This window comes from Cupressus sempervirens, chromosome 5, assembly GCF_028749045.1.
Source record: "Cupressus sempervirens isolate cs-2001-9-10 chromosome 5, ASM2874904v1, whole genome shotgun sequence".
Classification (NCBI taxonomy): Eukaryota; Viridiplantae; Streptophyta; class Pinopsida; order Cupressales; family Cupressaceae; genus Cupressus; species Cupressus sempervirens.
In genome coordinates this window covers 889797406-889820072 of record NC_143122.1, presented here as the reverse complement: position 1 = coordinate 889820072, position 22667 = coordinate 889797406, and positions in this window count along the sequence as shown.

Genomic DNA, 22667 nt, shown 5'->3' with positions numbered 1-22667 from the left:
ACCTGTTCTGTCTGCGAACATCTGCGTCTGCGAAAATCGACATCTGCAAAACTCTGCGTCTGCGGAAATTGACATCTGCAAAAGTTCGCGTCTGCGAAAATCGACGTCTGCGAAAATCCGCGTCTGCGAAAATCGACATCTATGTTTTGTCCTCTTCATATTTTGGTTCCTCTGTAGTTCAGCGTCTTTGTATTTTGGCAGACTGTGTTCTCTGCTTGCTAATGTTCCATTTCTGCTATATTATTTTTGCACTTTGTAGCTAAAAAAGAAAAAAAAATCGCATTTTTAGCTTTCTGCAAAAATCTGCGTCTGCGCAAATCGACATCTGCAAAAGTTCGCGTCGGCAAAAATCGACGTCTGTGAAAATCCGCGTCGGCGCAAATCGACATCTGCAAAAGTTCGCGTCGGCGCAAATCGACATATGCAAAAGTTCGCGCCTGCGAAAATCGACGTCTGCGAAAATCGACATCTCTGTTTTGTCCTCTTCATATTTTGGCGCCTCTGTAGTTCAGCGTCTTTGTATTTTGGCAGACTGTGTTCTCTGCTTGCTTATGTTCCATTTCTGCTATATTATTTCTGCACTTTGTAGCTAAAAAAGAAAAAAAAAATCGCATTTTCAACTTTTTTTTGGCGCAGTTTTGGCGTCTGCAACCTGTTCTGTCTGCGAAAATCCGTGTCTGCGAAAATTGTCATCTGCAAAAATCTGCGTCTGCGCAAATCGACATCTGCAAAAGTTCGCGTCTGTGAAAATCGACGTCTGCAAAAATCCGCGTCTGCGAAAATCGACATCTCTGTTTTGTCCTCTTCATATTTTGGCGCCTCTGTAGTTCAGCGTCTTTGTATTTTGGTAGACTGTGTTCTCTACTTGCTTATGTTCCATTTTTGCTATATTATTTCTGCACTTTGTAGCTAAAAAAGAAAAAAAAAAATCGCATTTTCAGCTTTTTTTTGTGGTAGTTTTGTCGTCTGCAACCTGTTCTGTCTGCAAAAATCCGCGTCTGCGAAAATCTGCGTCTGCGCAAATCGACATCTGCAAAAGTTCCCGTCTGCGAAAATCGACGTCTGCGAAAATCCGCGTCTGCGAAAATTGACATCTCTGTTTTGTCCTCTTCATATTTTGGCACCTCTGTAGTTCAGCGTCTTTGTATTTTGGCAGACTGTGTTCTCTGCTTGCTTATGTTCCATTTCTGCTATATTATTTCTGCACTTTGTAGCTAAAAAAGAAAAAAAAAATCGCATTTTCAGCTTTTTTTTGGCGCAGTTTTGGCGTCTGCAACCTGTTCTGTCTGCGAAAATTTGCATCTGCGAAAATCGACATCTGCAAAAATTTGCGTCTACGCAAATCGACATCTGCAAAAGTTCACGTCTGCGAAAATCGACGTCTGCGAAAATCCGCGTCTGCGAAAATCGACATCTATGTTTTGTCCTCTTCATATTTTGGCACCTCTGTAGTTCAGCGTATTTGTATTTTGGCAGACTGTGTTCTCTGCTTGCTTATGTTCCATTTCTGCTATATTATTTCTGCACTTTGTAGCTAAAAAAGAAAAAAAAAATCGCATTTTCTACTTTTTTTTGGCGCAGTTTTGGCTTCTGCAACCTGTTCTGTCTGTGAAAATCCGCGTCTGCGAAAATCGACATCTGCAAAAATCTGCGTCTGCGCAAATCGACATCTGCAAAAGTTCGCGTCTGCGAAAATCGACGTCTGCGAAAATCCGCGTCTACGAAAATCGACATCTCTATTTTGTCCTCTTCATATTTTGGCGCCTCTGTAGTTCAGCGTCTTTGTATTTTGGAAGACTGTGTTCTCTGCTTGCTTATGTTCCATTTCTGCTATATTATTTCTGCACTTTGTAGCTAAAAAAGAAAAAAAGAAAAAAATTGCATTTTCAGCTTTTTTTTGGCGCAGTTTTGGCTTCTGCAACCTGTTCTGTCTGCGAAAATCTGCGTCTCTGAAAATCGACATCTGCAAAAACTTGCGTCTGCGCAAATCGACATCTGCAAAAGTTTGCGTCTGCGAAAATCGACGTCTGCGAAAATCCGCGTCTGCGAAAATCGACATCTCTGTTTTGTCCTCTTCATATTTTGGCGCTTCTGTAGTTCAGCATCTTTGTATTTTGGCAGACTGTGTTCTCTGCTTGCTTATGTTCCATTTCTGCTATATTATTTCTGCACTTTGTAGCTAAAAAAGAAAAAGAAAAAAAAATCGCATTTTCAGCTTTTTTTTGGCGCAGTTTTGGCTTCTGCAACCTATTCTGTCTGCGAAAATCTGCATCTGCGAAAATCGACATCTGCAAAAATCTGCATCTGCGTAAATCGACATCTGCAAAAGTTCGCGTCTGCGAAAATCGACATCTGCGAAAATCTGCGTCTGCGAAAATCGACATCTCTGTTTTGTCCTCTTCATATTTTGGCGTCTCTGTAGTTCAGCGTCTTTGTATTTTGGCAGACTGTGTTCTCTGCTTGCTTATGTTCCATTTCTGCTATATTATTTCTGCACTTTGTAGTTAAAAAAGAAAAAAAAAATTCGCATTTTCAACTTTTTTTTGGTGCAGTTTTGGCGTCTGCAACCTGTTCTGTCTGCGAAAATTCGTGTCTGTGAAAATCGACATCTGCAAAAATCTGCGTCTGCGCAAATCGACATCTGCAAAAGTTCGCGTCTGCGAAAATCGACGTCTGCGAAAATCTGCGTCTGCGAAAATCGACATCTCTATTTTGTCCTCTTCATACTTTGGCGCCTCTGTAGTTCAGCGTCTTTGTATTTTGGCAGACTGTGTTCTCTGCTTGCTTATGTTCCATTTCTGCTATATTATTTCTGCACTTTGTAGCTAAAAAAGAAAAAAAAAAAAATCGCATTTTCACCTTTTTTTTGGCGCAGTTTTGGCGTCTGCAACCTGTTCTGTCTGCAAAAATCCGCGTCTGCAAAAATTGACATCTGCAAAAATCTGCGTCTGCGCAAATCGACATCTACAAAAGTTCGCGTCTGCGAAAATCGACGTCTGCGAAAATCTGCGTCTGCGAAAATCGACATCTCTGTTTTGTCCTCTTCATATTTTGGCACCTCTGTAGTTCAGCGTCTTTGTATTATGGCAGACTGTGTTCTCTACTTGCTTATGTTCCATTTCTGCTATATTATTTCTGCACTTTGTAGCTAAAAAAGAAAAAAAAAAAATCGCATTTTCACTTTTTTTTTGGCGCAGTTTTGGAGTCTGCAATCTGTTCTGTCTGCGAAAATCTGCGTCTGCGAAAATGGACATCTGCAAAAATCTGCGTCTGCGCAAATCGACATCTGCAAAAGTTCGCGTCTGCGAAAATCGACGTCTGCGAAAATCCGCATCTGCGAAAATCGACATCTCTATTTTGTCCTCTTCATATTTTTGCGCCTCTGTAGTTCAGCATCTTTGTATTTTGGCAGACTGTGTTCTCTGCTTGCTTATGTTCCATTTCTGCTATATTATTTCTGCACTTTGTAGCTAAAAAAGAAAAAAAAAAATTGCACTTTCAGCTTTTTTTTGGCGCAGTTTTGGCGTCTGCAACCTGTTCTGTCTGCGAAAATCCACGTCTGCGAAAATCGACATCTGCAAAAATCTGCGTCTGCGCAAATCGACATCTGCAAAAGTTCGCGTCTGCGAAAATCGACATCTGCGAAAATCTGCGTCTGCGAAAATCGACATCTATGTTTTGTCCTCTTCATATTTTGGCGCCTCTGTAGTTCAGCGTCTTTGTATTTTGGCAGACTGTGTTCTATGCTTGCTTATGTTCCATTTCTGCTATATTATTTCTGCACTTGGTAGCTAAAAAAGAAAAAAAAAAGATCGCATTTTAAGCTTTTTTTTGGCGCAGTTTTGGCGTCTGCAACCTGTTCTGTCTGCGAAAATCCGCGTCTGCAAAAATCGACATCTGCAAAAGTCTGCGTCTGCGCAAATCGACATCTGCAAAAGTTCGCGTCTGCGAAAATCGACGTCTGCGAAAATCCGCGTCTCCGAAAATCGACATCTATGTTTTTTCCTCTTCATATTTTGGCACCTCTGTAGTTCAGCGTCTTTGTATTTTGGCAAACTGTGTTCTCTGCTTGCTTATGTTCCATTTCTGCTATATTATTTCTGCACTTTGTAGCTAAAAAAGAAAAAAAAAAATCGCATTTTCAGCTTTTTTCTGGCGCAGTTTTGGCGTCTGCAACCTGTTCTGTCTGCAAAAATCTGCTTCTGCAAAAATCGACATCTGCAAAAATCTGCTTCTGCGCAAATCGACATCTGCAAAAGTTCGCGTCTGCGAAAATCAACGTCTGCGAAAATCCGCGTCTGCGAAAATCGACATCTCTGTTTTGTCCTCTTCATATTTTGGCGCCTCTGTAGTTCAGCATCTTTGTATTTTGGAAGACTGTGTTCTCTGCTTGCTTATGTTCCATTTCTGCTATATTATTTCTGCAGTTTGTAGCTAAAAAAGAAAAAAAGAAAAAAATCACATTTTCAGCTTTTTTTTGGCGCAGTTTTGGCATCTGCAACCTGTTCTGTTTGCAAAAATCCGTGTCTGCGAAAATCGACATCTGCAAAAATCTGCGTCTGCGCAAATCGACATCTGCAAAAGTTCGCGTCTGTGAAAATCGACGTCTGCAAAAATCCGCGTCTGCGAAAATCGACATCTCTGTTTTGTTCTCTTCATATTTTGGCGCCTCTGTAGTTCAGCGTCTTTGTATTTTGGCAGACTGTGTTCTCTGCTTGCTTATGTTCCATTTCTGCTATATTATTTTTGCACTTTGTAGCTAAAAAAGAAAAAAAAAATCGCATTTTCAGGCTTTTTTTGGCGCAGTTTTGGCGTCTGCAACCTGTTCTGTCTGCAAAAATCCGCGTCTGCGAAAAATAACATCTGCAAAAATCTGCGTCTGCGCAAATCGACATCTACAAAAGTTCGCGTCTGCGAAAATCGACGTCTGCGAAAATCCACGTCTGCGAAAATCGACATCTCTGTTTTGTCCTCTTCATATTTTGGCGCCTCTGTAGTTCAGCGTCTTTGTATTTTGGCAGACTGTGTTCTCTGCTTGCTTATGTTCCATTTCTGCTATATTATTTCTGCACTTTGTAGCTAAAAAGAAAAAAAAAAAATCGCATTTTCAGCTTTTTTTTGGCGCAGTTTTGGCGTCTGCAACTTGTTCTGTCTGCGAAAATCCGCGTCTGCGAAAATCGACATCTGCAAAAATCTGCGTCTGCGCAAATCGACATCTGCAAAAGTTCGCGTCTGCGAAAATTGACATCTCTGTTTTGTCCTCTTCATATTTTGGTGCCTCTGTAGTTAAGCGTCTTTGTATTTTGGCAGACTGTGTTCTCTGCTTGCTTATGTTCCATTTATGCTATATTATTTCTGCACTTTGTAGCTAAAAAAGAAAAAAAAAATCGCATTTTCAACTTTTTTTTGGCGCAGTTTTAGCGTCTGCAACCTGTTTTGTCTGCGAAAATCCGCGTCTGCGAAAATCGACATCTGCAAAAATCTGCGTCTGCGCAAATCGACATCTGCAAAAGTTCGCGTCTGCGAAAATCGACGTCTGCGAAAATCCGTGTCTGTGAAAATCGACATCTATGTTTTGTCCTCTTCATATTTTGACACCTCTGTAGTTCAGCGTCTTTGTATTTTGGCAAACTGTGTTCTCTGCTTGCTTATGTTCCATTTCTGCTATATTATTTCTGCACTTTGTAGCTAAAAAAGAAAAAAAAAAATTGCATTTTCAGCTTTTTTTTGGCGCAGTTTTGGCGTCTGCAACCTGTTCTGTCTGCGAAAATCCGCGTCTGCGAAAATCGACATCTGCAAAAATCTGCGTCTGCGCAAATCGACATCTGCAAAAGTTCGCATTTGCGAAAATCGACGTCTGTGAAAATCGACATCTCTGTTTTGTCCTCTTCATATTTTGGCGCCTCTGTAGTTCAGCGTCTTTGTATTTTGGCAGACTGTGTTCTCTGCTTGCTTATGTTCCATTTCTGCTATATTATTTCTGCATTTTGTAGCTAAAATAGAAAAAAAGAAAAAAATCGCATTTTCAGCTTTTTTTTGGCGCAGTTTTGGCGTCTGCAACCTGTTCTGTCTGCAAAAATCCGTGTCTGCGAAAATCGACATCTGCAAAAATCTGCGTCTGCGCAAATCGACATCTGCAAAAGTTCGCGTCTGCGAAAATCGACGTCTGCGAATATCCGCGTCTGCGAAAATCGACATCTCTGTTTTGTCCTCTTCATATTTTGGCGCCTCTGTAGTTCAGCGTCTTTGTATTTTGGCAGACTGTGTTCTCTGCTTGCTTATGTTCCATTTCTGCTATATTATTTCTGCACTTTGTAGCTAAAAAAGAAAAAAAAAATCGCATTTTTAGCTTTTTTTTGGCGCAGTTTTTGCGTCTGCAACCTGTTCTGTCTGCGAAAATCTGTGTCTGCGAAAATCGACATCTGCAAAAATCTGCGTCTGCGCAAATCGACATCTGCAAAAGTTCGCGTCTGCGAAAATCGACGTCTACGAAAATCCGCGTTTGCGAAAATTGACATCTCTGTTTTGTCCTCTTCATATTTTGGCGCCTCTGTATTTCAGCGTCTTTGTATTTTGGCAGACTGTGTTCTCTGCTTGCTTATGCTCCATTTCTGCTATATTATTTCTGCACTTTGTAGCTAAAAAAGAAAAAAAAAATCGCATTTTCAGCTTTTTTTTGGCGCAGTTTTGGCGTCTGCAACCTGTTCTGTCTGCAAAAATCCGCGTCTGCGAAAATCGACATCTACAAAAATCTACGTCTGCGCAAATCGACATCTGCAAAAGTTCGCGTCTGCGAAAATCGACGTCTGCGAAAATTGACATCTCTGTTTTGTCCTCTTCATATTTTGGCGCCTCTGTAGTTCAACGTGTTTGTATTTTGGCAGACTGTGTTCTCTGCTTGCTTATTTTCCATTTCTGCTATATTATTTCTGCACTTTGTAGTTAAAAAAGAAAAAAAAAATCGCATTTTCAACTTTTTTTTGGTGCAGTTTTGGCGTCTGCAACCTGTTCTGTCTGCGAAAATTCGTGTCTGTGAAAATCGACGTCTGCGAAAATCTGCGTCTGCGAAAATCGACATCTCTATTTTGTCCTCTTCATACTTTGGCGCCTCTGTAGTTCAGCGTCTTTGTATTTTGGCAGACTGTGTTCTCTGCTTGCTTATGTTCCATTTCTGCTATATTATTTCTGCACTTTGTAGCTAAAAAAGAAAAAAAAAAAAATCGCATTTTCAGCTTTTTTTTGGCGCAGTTTTGGCGTCTGCAACCTGTTCTGTCTGCAAAAATCCGCGTCTGCGAAAATTGACATCTGCAAAAATCTGCGTCTGCGCAAATCGACATCTGCAAAAGTTCGCGTCTGCGAAAATCGACGTCTGCAAAAATCTGCGTCTGCGAAAATCGACATCTCTGTTTTGTCCTCTTCATATTTTGGCGCCTCTGTAGTTCAGCGTCTTTGTATTATGGCAGACTGTGTTCTCTGCTTGCTTATGTTCCATTTCTGCTATATTATTTCTGCACTTTGTAGCTAAAAAAGAAAAAAAAAAATTGCATTTTCACTTTTTTTTTGGCGTAGTTTTGGCGTCTGCAATCTGTTCTGTCTGCGAAAATCTGCGTCTGCGAAAATGGACATCTGCAAAAATCTGCATCTGCGCAAATCGACATCTGCAAAAGTTCGCGTCTGCGAAAATCGACGTCTGCGAAAATCCGCATCTGCGAAAATCGACATCTCTATTTTGTCCTCTTCATATTTTTGCGCCTCTGTAGTTCAGCGTCTTTGTATTTTGGCAGACTGTGTTCTCTGCTTGCTTATGTTCCATTTCTGCTATATTATTTCTGCACTTTGTAGCTAAAAAAGAAAAAAAAAAATTGCACTTTCAGCTTTTTTTTGGCGCAGTTTTGGCGTCTGCAACCTGTTCTGTCTGCGAAAATCCGCGTCTGCGAAAATCGACATCTGCAAAAATCTGCGTCTGCGCAAATCGACATCTGCAAAAGTTCGCGTCTGCGAAAATCGACATCTGCGAAAATCTGCGTCTGCGAAAATCGACATCTATGTTTTGTCCTCTTCATATTTTGGCGCCTCTGTAGTTCAGCGTCTTTGTATTTTGGCAGACTGTGTTCTTTGCTTGCTTATGTTCCATTTCTGCTATATTATTTATGCACTTGGTAGCTAAAAAAAAAAAAAAAAAATCGCATTTTTAGCTTTTTTTTGGCGCAGTTTTGGCGTCTGCAACCTGTTCTGTCTGCGAAAATCCGCGTCTGCGAAAATCGACATCTGCAAAAATCTGCGTCTGCAAAAATCGACATCTGCAAAAGTTCGCGTCTGCGAAAATCGACGTCTGCGAAAATCCGCGTCTCCGAAAATCGACATCTATGTTTTTTCCTCTTCATATTTTGGCACCTCTGTAGTTCAGCGTCTTTGTATTTTGGCAAACTGTGTTCTCTGCTTGCTTATGTTCCATTTCTGCTATATTATTTCTGCACTTTGTAGCTAAAAAAGAAAAAAAAAAATCGCATTTTCAGCTTTTTTCTGGCGCAGTTTTGGCGTCTGCAACCTGTTCTGTCTGCGAAAATCTGCTTCGGCAAAAATCGACATCTGCAAAAATCTGCTTCTGCGCAAATCGACATCTGCAAAAGTTCACGTCTGCGAAAATCGACGTCTGCGAAAATCCGCGTCTGCGAAAATCGACATCTCTGTTTTGTCCTCTTCATATTTTGGCGCCTCTGTAGTTCAGCATCTTTGTATTTTGGAAGACTGTGTTCTCTGCTTGCTTATGTTCCATTTCTGCTATATTATTTCTGCACTTTGTAGCTAAAAAAGAAAAAAAGAAAAAAATCGCATTTTCAGCATTTTTTTGGCGCAGTTTTGGCATCTGCAACCTGTTCTGTCTGCAAAAATCCGTGTCTGTGAAAATCGACATCTGCAAAAATCTGCGTCTGCGCAAATCGACATCTGCAAAAGTTCGCGTCTGCGAAAATCGATGTCTGCGAAAATCCGTTTTTGCGAAAATTGACATCTCTATTTTGTCCTCTTCATATTTTGGCGCCTCTGTAGTTCAGCGTCTTTGTATTTTGGCAGACTGTGTTCTCTGCTTTCTTATGTTCCATTTCTGCTATATTATTTCTGCACTTTGTAGCTAAAAAAGAAAAAAAAAAATTCGCATTTTCAGCTTTTTTTTGGCGCAGTTTTGGCGTCTGCAACCTGTTCTGTCTGCAAAAATCCGCGTCTGCGAAAAATGACATCTGCAAAAATCTGCGTCTGCGCAAATCGACATCTGAAAAAGTTCGCGTCTGTGAAAATTGACGTCTGCGAAAATCCGCGTCTGCGAAAATCGACATCTCTGTTTTGTTCTCTTCATATTTTGGCGCCTCTGTAGTTCAGCGTCTTTGTATTTTGGCAGACTGTGTTCTCTGCTTGCTTATGTTCCATTTCTGCTATATTATTTCTGCACTTTGTAGCTAAAAAAGAAAAAAAAAATCGCATTTTTAGCTTTTTTTTGGCGCAGTTTTGGCGTCTGCAACCTGTTCTGTCTGCAAAAATCCGCGTCTGCGAAAAATGACATCTGCAAAAATCTGCGTCTGCGCAAATCGACATCTGCAAAAGTTCGCGTCTGCGAAAATCGACGTCTGCGAAAATCCACGTCTGCGAAAATCGACATCTCTGTTTTGTCCTCTTCATATTTTGGCGCCTCTGTAGTTCAGCGTCTTTGTATTTTGGCAGACTGTGTTCTCTGCTTGCTTATGTTCCATTTCTGCTATATTATTTCTGCACTTTGTAGCTAAAAAAGAAAAAAAAAAAAATCGCATTTTCAGCTTTTTTTTGGCGCAGTTTTGGCGTCTGCAACCTGTTCTGTCTGCGAAAATCCGCGTCTGCGAAAATCGACATCTGCAAAAATCTGCATCTGCGCAAATCGACATCTGCAAAAGTTCGCGTCTGCGAAAATTGACATCTCTATTTTGTCCTCTTCATATTTTGGTGGCTCTGTAGTTCAGCGTCTTTGTATTTTGGCAGACTGTGTTCTCTGCTTGCTTATGTTCCATTTATGCTATATTATTTCTGCACTTTGTAGCTAAAAAAGAAAAAAAAATCGCATTTTCAACTTTTTTTTGGCGCAGTTTTGCCGTCTGCAACCTGTTTTGTCTGCGAAAATCAGCGTCTGCGAAAATCGACATCTGCAAAAATCTGCGTCTGCGCAAATCGACATCTGCAAAAGTTCGCGTCTGCGAAAATCGACGTCTGCGAAAATCCGCGTCTGTGAAAATCGACATCTATGTTTTGTCCTCTTCATATTTTGACACCTCTGTAGTTCAGCGTCTTTGTATTTTGGCAAACTGTGTTCTCTGCTTGCTTATGTTCCATTTCTGCTATATTATTTCTGCACTTTGTAGCTAAAAAAGAAAAAAAAAAATCGCATTTTCAGCTTTTTTTTGGCGCAGTTTTGGCGTCTGCAACCTGTTCTGTCTGCGAAAATCTGCGTCTGCGAAAATCGACATCTGCAAAAATCTGCGTCTGCGCAAATCGACATCTGCAAAAGTTCGCATTTGCAAAAATCGACGTCTGTGAAAATCGACATCTCTGTTTTGTCCTCTTCATATTTTGGCACCTCTGTAGTTCAGCGTCTTTGTATTTTGGCAGACTGTGTTCTCTGCTTGCTTATGTTCCATTTCTGCTATATTATTTTTGCACTTTGTAGCTAAAATAGAAAAAAAGAAAAAAATCGCATTTTCAGCTTTTTTTTGGCGCAGTTTTGGCGTCTGCAACCTGTTCTGTCTGCAAAAATTCGTGTCTGCGAAAATCGACATCTGCAAAAATCTGCGTCTGCGCAAATCGACATCTGCAAAAGTTCGCGTCTGCGAAAATCGACGTCTGCGAATATCCGCGTCTGCGAAAATCGACATCTCTGTTTTGTCCTCTTCATATTTTGGCGCCTCTGTAGTTTAGCGTCTTTGTATTTTGGCAGACTGTGTTCTCTGCTTGCTTATGTTCCATTTCTGCTATATTATTTCTGCACTTTGTAGCTAAAAAAGAAAAAAAAAATCGCATTTTCAGCTTTTTTTTGGCGCAGTTTTTGCGTCTGCAACCTATTCTGTCTGCGAAAATCTGTGTCTGCGAAAATCGACATCTGCAAAAATCTGCGTCTGCGCAAATCGACATCTACAAAAGTTCGCGTCTGCGAAAATCGACTTCTGCGAAAATCCGCGTTTGCAAAAATTGACATCTCTGTTTTGTCCTCTTCATATTTTGGCGCCTCTGTATTTCAGCGTCTTTGTATTTTGGTAGACTGTGTTCTCTGCTTGCTTATGCTCCATTTCTGCTATATTATTTCTGCACTTTGTAGCTAAAAAAGAAAAAAAAAAATCGCATTTTCAGCTTTTTTTTGGCGCAGTTTTGGCGTCTGCAACCTGTTCTGTCTGCAAAAATCCGCGTCTGCGAAAATCGACATCTGCAAAAATCTACGTCTGCGCAAATCGACATCTGCAAAAGTTCGCGTCTGCGAAAATCGACGTCTGCGAAAATTGACATCTCTGTTTTGTCCTCTTCATATTTTGGCGCCTCTGTAGTTCAACGTCTTTGTATTTTGGCAGACTGTGTTCTCTGCTTGCTTATGTTCCATTTCTGCTATATTATTTCTGCACTTTGTAGCTAAAAAAGAAAAAAAAAAAAACGCATTTTCAGCTTTTTTTTGGCGCAGTTTTGGCGTCTGCAACCTGTTCTGTCTGCGAAAATTCGCGTCTGCGAAAATCGACATCTGCAAAAATTTGCGTCTACGCAAATCGACATCTGCAAAAGTTCGCGTCTGCGAAAATCGACGTCTGCGAAAATCTGCGTCTGCGAAAATCGACATCTATGTTTTGTCCTCTTCATATTTTGGCACCTCTGTAGTTCAACGTATTTGTATTTTGGCAGACTGTGTTCTCTGCTTGCTTATGTTCCATTTCTGCTATATTATTTCTGCACTTCGTAGCTAAAAAAGAAAAAAAAATTGCATTTTCAGCTTTTTTTTGGCGCAGTTTTGGCGTCTGCAACCTGTTCTGTCTGCGAAAATCCGCGTCTGCGAAAATCGACATTTGCAAAAATCTACGTCTGCGCAAATCGACATCTGCAAAAGTTCGCGTCTGCGAAAATCGACGTCTGCGAAAATCCGCGTCTGCGAAAATCGACATCTCTGTTTTGTCCTCTTCATATTTTGGCACCTCTGTAGTTCAGCGTCTTTGTATTTTGGCAGACTGTGTTCTCTGCTTGCTTATGTTCCATTTCTGCTATATTATTTCTGCACTTTGTAGCTAAAAAAGAAAAAAAAAATCGCATTTTCAGCTTTTTTTTGGCGCAGTTTTGGCGTTTGCAACCTGTTCTGTCTGCGAAAATTCGCGTCTGCGAAAATCGACATCTGCAAAAATCTGTGTCTGCGCAAATCGACATCTGCAAAAGTTCGCGTCTGCGAAAATCGATGTCTGCAAAAATCCGCGTCTGCGAAAATCGACATCTATGTTTTGTCCTCTTCATATTTTGGCACCTCTGTAGTTTAGCGTCTTTGTATTTTGGCAGACTGTGTTCTCTGCTTGCTTATGTTCCATTTCTGCTATATTATTTCTGCACTTTGTAGCTAAAAAAGAAAAAAAAAATGGCATTTTCAGCTTTTTTTTGGCGCAGTTTTGGCGTCTGCAACCTGTTCTGTCTACGAAAATTCGCGTCTGCGAAAATCGACATCTGCAAAAATCTGCGTCTGCGCAAATCGACATCTGCAAAAGTTCGCGTCTGCGAAAATCGACGTCTGCGAAAATCCGCGTCTACGAAAATTGATATCTCTGTTTTGTCCTCTTCATATTTTGGCGCCTCTGTAGTTCAGCGTCTTTGTATTTTGGAAGACTGTGTTCTCTGCTTGCTTATGTTCTATTTCTGCTATATTATTTCTGCACTTTGTAGCTAAAAAAGAAAAAAAGAAAAAAATCACATTTTCAGCTTTTTTTTGGCGCAGTTTTGGCGTCTGCAACCTGTTCTGTCTGCGAAAATCTGCATCTGCGAAAATCGACATCTGCAAAAATCTGCGTCTGCGCAAATCGACATCTGCAAAAGTTCGCGTCTGCGAAAATCGACGTCTACGAAAATCCGCGTCTGCAAAAATTGACATCTCTGTTTTGTCCTCTTCATATTTTGGCGCCTCTGTAGTTCAGCGTCTTTGTATTTTGGAAGACTGTGTTCTCTGCTTGCTTATGTTCCATTTCTGCTATATTATTTCTGCACTTTGTAGCTAAAAAAGAAAAAAAGAAAAAAATCGCATTTTCAGCTTTTTTTTGGCGCAGTTTTGGCGTCTGCAACCTGTTCTGTCTGCGAAAATCCGCGTCTGCGAAAATTGACATGTACAAAAATCTGCGTCTGCGCAAATCAACATCTGCAAAAGTTCGCGTCTGCGAAAATCGACGTCTGTGAAAATCCGCGTCTACGAAAATCGACATCTCTGTTTTGTCCTCTTCATATTTTGGCGCCTCTGTAGTTCAGCGTCTTTGTATTTTGGTAGACTATGTTCTCTGCTTGCTTATGTTCCATTTCTGCTATATTATTTCTGCACTTTGTAGCTAAAAAAGAAAAAAAAAAAAAATCGCATTTTCAGCTTTTTTTTGGCGCAGTTTTGGCGTCTGCAACCTGTTCTGTCTGCGAAAATCTGCGTCTGCGAAAATCGACATCTGCAAAAATCTGCGTCTGCGCAAATCGACATCTGCAAAAGTTCGTGTCTGCGAAAATCGACGTCTGCGAAAATCCGCATCTGCGAAAATCGACATCTCTGTTTTGTCCTCTTCATATTTTGGCGCCTCTGTAGTTCAGCGTCTTTGTATTTTGGCAGACTGTGTTCTCTGTTTGCTTATGTTCCATTTCTGCTATATTATTTCTGCACTTTGTAGCTAAAAAAGAAAAAAAAAAAATCACATTTTCAGCTTTTTTTTGGCGCAGTTTTGGCGTCTGCAACCTGTTCTGTCTGCGAAAATCCGTGTCTGCGAAAATTGACATCTGCAAAAATCTGCGTCTGCGCAAATCGACATCTGCAAAAGTTCGCGTTTGCGAAAATCGACGTCTGCGAAAATCCGCGTCTGCAAAAATCGACATCTCTATTTTGTCCTCTTCATATTTTGGCACCTCTGTAGTTCAGCGTCTTTGTATTTTGGCAGACTGTGTTCTCTGCTTGCTTATGTTCCATTTCTGCTATATTATTTCTGCACTTTTTAGCTAAAAAAGAAAAAAAAAAGAAAAAAGACTATAAATCAAAATTTGTCTTTTAGTGGTTCCGTAGGATTTAGACCATTTTAAGCATTTTTACACGTAGAAAAAACAACAAAAAAAGTTAAAAAAAATTTTCCCATAGTTAAGCTCTCATTTTTGAAGATTTTGGCTAACTAACTAAAATTGCTTTTTTTTTTTTGGTCTCATTGCAGGTTGGAGCACATATGGAACCACTAACCATGTTTCTTGCAGGATTTCATGTTGCTAAAAAATGAACTTGAATGTTTAACCATTTGTCTTTGAATGCATGTTGCTAAAAAAAAAAAAATTTAACTTGAATGGTTAAACACATTTTTCATTGAATGAATGTTGCTCAAAAACACACTCTTGAATGTCATGGGTTAAAATCAACTTTCTTTGGAATGCATGCTTAAAACAAAAAAATCCAATCTTGAATGCCAAGGATCAATTAACCATTACAAATCTCTTTTTCACATGCAATCTAGGTAAAGTTGGATTTTTGGACATTTAAGAAACTTTGTTAAGTTAAAATACAAATTTACAAAAATCAATTTGAGTAGTTCCTTGGACTCACCTCTTTTCTAATCACCCATCAAATATTAACCATTGGTTGCAATCTCAGCGCCATTTATGGGGATGGGTCTACTTGAAAAAGGTGTTAAATGTTCCACAATCTAACTCACTCACTTGGTCTTTGAACGTTTGCTTTAACTTTATCAAAATTCTTAAATGGTCAAAACTCTAGATTAAATCGATCACACTTTGAGTTTGGGCACTAAAATTGAACAACAACTGACGTGGAGAGCCTCCGGGTGCGCGCTTGAAATCGAATCTCACACACTTTTGTTTTGGGCTTAAAACAAACTCACACTCAATCTTGAATGCCTTAAAGAAAATTAATCGATACTTGACGTGGAGGGCCTCCAGGCGCGCGAGTTTGCTTTTGTTGACCCTAACTCTTCTTATTGTGTGCATTCTTCGATCGATTTACTTTTGTTGGCGCTTCAAGTTGGAATTGAACATTGTCTCTTAAACATGAGTGCTTGCAAAGTCTAGATTAGCACACATAAGAGTCAGTTTGTAAAAGAACAAGCGTGTTTTTTAGCCCAAGGTCATCCGAGTCTTCTCTCCCCTTGTCGTCTTTCGAGGCCATCTTGGGTGCATAAGATTAGGATCCAAAACCTTGTTTCTTTTTTAGGAGGCCTGCTTGGGGATTTCATCACCCCTTGGATGACCTCAACTCCAGCGTTCCGGCGGAGTATAAGAATCAGGAGGTGAATCGAAAGACACCTCTCTTGGGATCAAGATTTTGTCATTCGGGCTAAGCCTCAAGGAACTTTATACCCTTGAGAAGTGAAAGAGGAGAAGTGGGTTACCGCTCCTCTCAGCTGTGTGACATCCTTTTGGTCTCATCTACGGATTTGGGCCTCACGTACCTTGCGTATATCGAGGACTCCCTAGCTAAACCAATTGTCTGCCTTGCAGAAAACCATCTAGGATGTTAATGTGTTTGGAGTGACTGATCGAAACATTTGTAGAACATACACACTCCTTGGCGCAAGTACCACATTCTGAGAACCACAAACTTCTATCTGGGTGTTCCTATCTATTGCTTATTTTTATTTTACTTGTTGAATGAATGTTTGCCAAACTTCGTCAATCCTAGCTTAGGGCACACTTAGCGTAGTCATTGCCTATTTTGGAAGTTGAACAAGTTGAAGCAAAACAACTGAGAATTTTCCCAAAGCCAAGCAGATTCAGGAATTTATGTCGGAACAACCCAAACCCAAACAGAAGATTCACAAGGTCAAACTCAAGCCATCTCTAGCATACCAAGAACTTTTAGCCAAGAGAAAAGCAATAACACCAAGCCCACGAATTTCCAAACTCCACAAAGCAGAGGAAAAAGCTACCGACGAAGCACTCCAAGAGGCCTGGTTAGAGCGCACCATCAAATTTAGCCAACATCCAGGAGTTAATCATGCTTATGCCTTACCAACTAGGCATGATTTCTATGATTAGACACCCTTGTTTATCCACATCTTCTTGGATAAGCTTCACTCTAGAGTCATCTTTGTAGAAAATCCAGCCATCTTAGCTTATCCCCTTAAGCATTAGTAGCTCATCCATCTCATTTAGAATCATACCATCTAGCTAGAAATCGAAAATCTGCACATCTAAGCTTTCAAAATTTGTTGTCACCTTGCTAAAAGTTTTCCATTCCTAAAATCTTCCAAATCCACCAATCTCACCAAGGTTATCCCTTTGACAGAGCTTTGTCTAGGGTAATCTAGTTTTGTCACTTGTTATCCCTCATCACCTTGAGCTAAAGGTTGGGATTCACAAGTGGTCAATCTCGTGTTCTTCCTAAAGGATCATCAGTCTATCCTTAAGTTGACACAATCACCACAATCACAAACCAAAAACTAAATTCACATATATGCTTAGACTAAGAAAGAAAATAAGAAGTGCAAACCTCATAAGAGAAAACACTCCATGCTTTCTTGATTCTGTAGATGTGTCCTTTTATTGTGGATGTATGCTCAAGATGCTCAAAAGCTGCTTCAATGGAGATGGGTAATGGCAAATTGGTAGCTTTTGTGAGCTCTCAATTTGGCATTATAAGGGTATGGTTGATGGCTTTGGTTCTCAAAATAGCATGGTAACTTTAGCTCAAAGATTGTTGATGAAATGGCTTGGGATGGGATTCAATTTATAGGCTAAGGGGTAGAGGGATGGAGGGCTTAGATGCAAGGATGGATGAAGGTTTAAGGAGGGCTAAGATGCACTCAAAGGGGAGCACATGGATTGTGCTTGTTTAGCACCAATGGGAAGGTGACACTTGTCACAAGGAGGATGAGTGTGAGAGGGTAGGGTTAAGGGTTGGTTAAGGGCATGATGAGTGGGGTTGAGTATGTAAGAGGGATGTAAGAGGAATGAGTGTGGAAGAGGGAAGAGTGTGGAAGATGGGTGTAAGAGTCATGAGTGGGCTTGTAAGAGTCTTTATGTTTTGTAAGAGCACTCATGACTTAGTGGTTGGGTTTTTTTAAGGGGAGACTTTGGTTTGGATTAGGAAAGTCTTAAACTTGTTTAAGGAATGTGACAACATTAGGGGGTGGATTAGGCTTGGGTTTAGGATTAGATTAGGGATGTTAGAGATGTGCAAGTGGATGGCATTAATGAGGGTGGGTGAGTTAGTGGCTAAGCTTGGTTAGTATGGGTGGATGGGGTGGATTAGGCTAAATGGAGGATTAGAGATAGGTTAGGGTTTTTTTGAATTTGAGGATTTCATTTATCAAATAGATTTATTTAATAAATGGGGAATTTTGGAATTAGATAGGAGAAAAGGATTTAATTGATAAATAATAGATTATTTGATTTATCAATTAGGACTATAGATGATTAATTAAATTAATCAACTAGGGGATGACAAAGGATTAATTAAATAGAAATTTAATTAATAATGCCCTTTTTAGATAACTAAATTAGATTACCAAAGTAGTGTAATCAAATTTAGGTGTCTACAGTAATTATAGTTTCCAATAATCTCCCTCTTTGGTTTTCATCACAATAGTTCTAGTTACCGTGCAAATGCAAAAAACATTCTCATGTTTTATAATAACAACTCTCTCTATGAATTGATATAGATCATCATTACTATCCTTAGTTTCATTCTTACTCTCATCGTGCACTTACTTACAGTTCTCCCTAAATGTTACCAATTGAAAATTTTGCAATACCAACTATATTGACAACACCTCTAATCATATTCATCTTCCACCTTCATATGTCTCCCTCTTTTGTCACTATATGGATGGTAACTATATATATCTCCCTGTTAACTTAATAACATTCTCTCCCTCTTTCATTTAGATATAGGATGGTACCTTGATATATATGTCCCTTTTTGATAACAATACCAAATACACCAAACATTCACATATATATTCCTCTTGTTTCATCATCTTCACTTTGTCAATGTCTGACTGATAGTTCAAGATCACTCTCTCTTTAATCTTTATTTTGACTCCTTGCAATCTCATTTGCTTCATGCTTTAGCCCATCATTTCACAATCTTTAGGCATCTCCTAAAGTGTGTCCTCTTTGCATCAATGTGTAAGATATTCTGATCTGAACATTTGATGCAATGCAACATCTCTTCTCAACTTTCTTCCGATAAGGGAATCACCCCTAACTTACCTTTGAGGTACTCAAATGCATCCTTAGGTAATGCCTTGGTGAATATATCAACTATCTTCTCATTTGTGTTCACATACTCCAATCTCACTTATTTGTCTTGTACCAACTTTCTTAAGTAGCGATACTTGATAGCAATGTGTTTGGTTTTTATATGCATTACAATATTCTTTGATATGTTTATAACACATGTGTTATCAAAATATATAACAACAAGTTCAGTAATCTCTTCCTTCATACCTTTCAACAATTGCTTGACCCACACAATGCTTGAATAATTAACTATTGCAATAACATATTCAACCTCTATTGTGGATTGAGAAATATAGTTTTGCTTCTTGCTTGTCCATGAAATCAATCTCCTATCTAGAAAGAAAATGCCTCCACTTGTACTCTTTATGTCATAAATATTTCCAACCCAATCAACATTAGTGTAAAATTTTAGTTCAATCTTGTCACTCTTCTTATACCATAATCTATAGTCGGTTGTTCCTTTTAGATATCTCAGTATCCTTTTCACAATCATCATGTGATTTTCACTAGGATTAGTAGAAAATCTAGCAACAATACCAACTACTAATGCAATGTCAAGTCTATTATGTACACCATATTGCAATTTTCCAATCATTGACATGTATAGTATTTGATTCAACTCAATAGAATTATCACTCTTTGAAATTTTATGACCAGTAACCATAGGTGTTCCAAATGGTCTTGCGTCCTCCATTCCAAAAGTCTTTGATATCTCCTTGATATACTTGAATCGAGTAATATAAATACCTTTCATCATCTCATTAGAAAATTAATTACACATCAGATCATGTCCTCCAAATATGATATCATCAAAAAAAAATTCATCTAGCAATATCTTGTTCTTAGATTCACTTTTTAGGTACAAATTGTTATTGTCATAGTTCTTGCAATGCCAATTTTTACCAAATAAGTGTGTAACTTTTCATACCAAGCTCTAGGGGCTTGCTTTAAACCATATAATTATTTATGTAGTTTACATACCATATTCCTCTTGCTAGGATCAAAAAATCCTTCAAGTTGATTAATGTAGACTTCTTCTAATATTCCATTTAAAAATGTAGATTTTACATCCATTTGGTATGCCTTGAATCCTTTATAAGCAACATGTGCAAAAAAAGTTCTCACTCCTTCTAACCTTACAACTAGGGAAAATGTCTCACCACAATCAACTCCTTCCTCTTGTACATATCCCTTACAAAATAGTCTTACCTTATTCCTTGTGACTTCATCTTTCTCATTAGTCTTGTTTATGAATACCCACTTAGTTCCAATCACGTTCTTGTCCTTTGGGATGGGTACTAAAGTTTGTGTCTTGTTCTTCTCTATTTGACCAATTTCCTCAGTCATTACCTCAATCCAATCTTCATTCTCCAAAGCATCTTTGAGTGCTTTATGTTCAACTTCACATAAAAAACATGTATCATTCCTCAACTTACTTCTTGTCATGACTCTTGAATCTTTTCTTCCAATTAATTGGTTAGGTGTATGATTCCTCTGTACATATTTTGCCAAAATAGGTTCAAGTTTTCTTTCTTCTTCTTGTATTTTACTTGGTTCTTCTTGCTCTTCTACTTCAGGTATTTTTGGCTACAACTCAGCCTGGTCCGATTGGTGTTCAATTTCTTCTCTTTGATGTTTGACTCCTACTATCTGTGACTTGGCTCCTACAACTCGATGTTTGACAAAGTTTTTCTGCTAAATGTTGGTAGTGTCTAGCTACTGATACTCATTAGCCTCTTTCTATAGTTTAAGTAAGGTGCTAGGTTCACCTCCATATATATAGACATAGTTTCTATAATCTTCAGGTTCTTTCTTGCATTCTTTTTCATTCTTTTATGCAAACTCATCAACTCTAACATTTGCACTTTCCACAATTTTGTTAGTGTTAGAACTCAAGAACTTATAAGCCTTTCTCTTTGTGAAATATCCTAAAAATATGCTTTCATCATATTTTGCATCAAGTTTTCATTTTCTTGCATCTTTCAATATGTAACATTTTCTTCCAAAAACTTTGAAATAATTTACATTAGGTGCATAGCCATACCAAAGTTCAAAAGGTGTCTTGTTTGCATCTATCTTCACTAAACTTGGTTCAGAGTATAGGCTGCAATACTTACAGCTTCTCTCTAGTACTTTTGTGAAACATTCTTCACCATCATTAGTGTCCTTGCATAGTCCATGATTGATCTATTCCTTCTTTTAGTTATCCCATTATGTGGTGGAGTCCTCAGTGTACTCATTTTTCTCTTGATTCCTTTATCATTAGAGAATATGTTAAACTCATTTGATATGAATTCACCTCCTCTATTTGATCTCAAGCACTTTAGACTCTTTCTCAACTCTATCCAAATACCACTTAAACATTTGAAATGCATCAAATTTTTCTTTAAGAAACATCACAATCATCATTCTATAAAAGTCATCAACGAAAAGAATAAAATATTTGTCACCATTATAACTTTGTACTCCAATAGGACCATGTATATCAATATGAACCAATTCCAAAACATCATTAGAACAATAAGTCTTGCTTGTGAAAGTAGACTTTGTCATTTTTCCCATTTGACATTGTTTGCACATCATCTTATCATGTTTTCTCAATCTTGGTAATCCTCTTACTCTGTTCACCTTACTAATTCTTACCAAATTATCAAAGTTCACATGACATAACCTCTTATGCAACGACCAAAAAATTTCAAATTGAAAATAGACAAGTATCTTCAGATAGTTCTAGATCGAACAAAGTTACCTCTTGTTTGATTACCACTTCCAATTAGTTCACTAGTAGCATCGTAGATCTTTGCCTTCCCATTTTTAAATTCAACTCGATAGCCCAAACTGATCAATTGTGTCACACTCAACAAGTTATATTTCAAACCATCAACCCAATATGAATTATCACATATGATCTTATCATTTATTATAATTGATCATTTACCTTTCACATAACATGGTGCATTATTTCCAAACTTAACACTATTTCCATTATCATGTTCTAGCTTTTAAAACTTACTTGAGTCACTAGTCATATGATGTGAAAAACCATTATCAATTATCCATCTGTCATTCTAATTCACATGTGAAATTAATGTAGTTTTCTCATCTTCATCATATTCATCTTTCATTACAACATAAACAAAATCTTCACCATTTTCATCAGTATCACTATCAAAATCATCTTCTTCAACAATATAACAAGATTTCTTACCTTTGCCTTTGTAATCTTTGTTACCTCGGTTGTCTTTTCCTTCTCTTCTTCCTCAATATTTTCTAACCTTCCTTTCTTCCTTCTCATCTCTATCAGGATATCTTACAAAATTAGGACCAACTTTATTACATGTAAGACAGATAATAGGGATTTTACCTTTATATTTACCTTTTCCTCTTGGTAGCCTTCTTGCCAGTAATGCTTCAAGATCATCATGCGATTCACTATCATTGTCCACATGTCTACATTTCTTCTTTCTTTTAGATCCATCAAGGGTTAGTTGAGACTTGAAAGCACATATTATCAAAAATTTACAACTCAAATGTAGTGAGTCTACCAATTAGACTATCCTGGGTTGGATTATTACCAGATGTACATCTTAGTTCTTGAATTGTAGATACTCTAATTGCATAGATAGGAAGTAAAGTCCTCAATACCTTACTTATCACTATCTCATCACATATTATGCCTCCAACTCCTCTAATAGCATTTACAACCTCCTTGATTTGGCCTTAATACTGTGCAATAGTTTCACCTTCTTTCATTCTCAAGTCATCAAATTTTCCTCTCAAACTTTCAACTTTTGCTCTCAACACATTTTTGTCTTCTCCATGGATTTGTGCCAACTTGTACCACATTTTTTTTTGTAGTACATTCCTTCACATTATCAAATTTAATAAAAATGAGAGAATATTTCATATCTATCATCATTTGATTATGCTCTTGCTTCTCCTTCATTTGTTCAATAGTCATGGGTCTAGGAACTTCAATGTATTCATTCTCTAGGTAGTACTGTTACCCATTTTTATCACCGTGCACAAAATGGATAGGTTGACCAGTCATATTTCTTAGGGTGGTGAGAATGAAATACTTTAACTCATTAAATGCCAATGCCATTAGGAGATACATAAAATGTTGACCATGCTTTATCATATACCCCTTAGTTTTCAATCTTCCAAATCCACATGTCTTATGGTTACACAAACTTCATTATAATCTT